At 42.8% G+C, this 1,278-nt stretch overlaps 1 protein-coding gene across 5 annotated transcripts in view; it reads left to right on the forward strand.

The window, feature by feature from the left end:
* Positions 1-1,278, forward strand: part of ZNF143 (zinc finger protein 143) — a 77,287-nt gene that overhangs the window by 26,553 nt on the left and 49,456 nt on the right. The window lies entirely within an intron of this gene.

Here is a 1,278-nt window from a genome sequence, read left to right on the forward strand (position 1 = left end):
AGTGCTATGGCATCACAGTTCACAGCAACCTCCAACTCTTGGGCTCAAGCAAGTCTCCTCCCTTAGCCTCCCAAGCAGCTGGGACCACAGACGCCCACCACAATGCCCAGCTATTTTTTTGGTTGCAGCCATCATTGTTGTTTGGCAGCCCAGGCTGGATTTGAACCCGCTACCTTAGGTGTATGTGGCTGGCGCCTTAGCCAGCTGAGCCACAGGCGCTGAGCCAGGATATCACTTTTGCTCCGGCTTTTTTCAAACTCCTGCCTTGGCCTCTCGAAGTGCTGGGATTATAGGCATGAGCCATTGTGCCTGGCCATTAATTTTAGAATTTTTCAAATACCCCTAAATAGACTTTTCATTCCTTTTAATTCTGTTCATACGTTTTAGTATTATGAATCCTTTTATAAAACTTGTGGTATTTTCTACTGTGAGTTCTAAAGGCATGTATGATACAGTTCTTGAATTCAAAGAGTTGGTGGACTTGTGGAACAAGAAGGAAATATAAATACATGTATTTAAAATAAAATTGTTAGGCTGGGCGTGGTGACTCACGTCTGTAAATCTAGCACCCTGAGAGGCCGAGGTGAGTGAATTACCTGACTCATGAGTTCGAGACCAGCCTGGGCCAGAGCCAGAGCGAGACCTTGTCTCTAAAATAATAGCCGGGCATTGTGGTGGGCACCTATAGTTCCAGCTACATGGGAGGCTGAGGCAAGAGAATCGCTTAAACAGAAGAGTTTGAGGTTGCTGTGAGCTGTGACAACATGGCACTCTACCAAGGGCAACAAAGTGAGACTCTGGAAATAGGAAAAGAAAAGGGGGGGGGGAGATAAATTATTGGTTAAAGTGTCAGGCCTATGGGATACAGGCTAAACATTACCTGAGGAATTGAAGAATCAGCTCTTTAAAAATAATGAAGACCAGGCACAGTGGCTCACACCTATATCTTAGCACTATGATATGCTGAGACAGAAGGATCATTTGAACTCAGGAGTTTGAAGTTGCAGTGAGCTAGCCTGGGCAACAGAGTGACACTCTGTCTCAAAAGAAAAGAAATAGTTACATGGAAAAGTTTGTATTCTATGCTATTATCATCTAATGTAGTTCCCTCACCCTCATTCTAGCCATTGTAACTCCTTCATTCTCTCACTTTACCACTTAAAACGTGTGTATAACTATCATAAAACATTACCCAGAATGGACTTGACCCATTCCTAGAGTTTAGGTAGCTATATTCCAAAAAAGCTATTTTGTTACATAAAATATAGTAAGAAATAA

The sequence above is a fragment of the Otolemur garnettii genome, unplaced genomic scaffold (genome assembly GCF_000181295.1).
Source record: "Otolemur garnettii isolate 467f Iridium unplaced genomic scaffold, OtoGar3 scaffold00001, whole genome shotgun sequence".
NCBI lineage: Eukaryota > Metazoa > Chordata > Mammalia > Primates > Galagidae > Otolemur > Otolemur garnettii.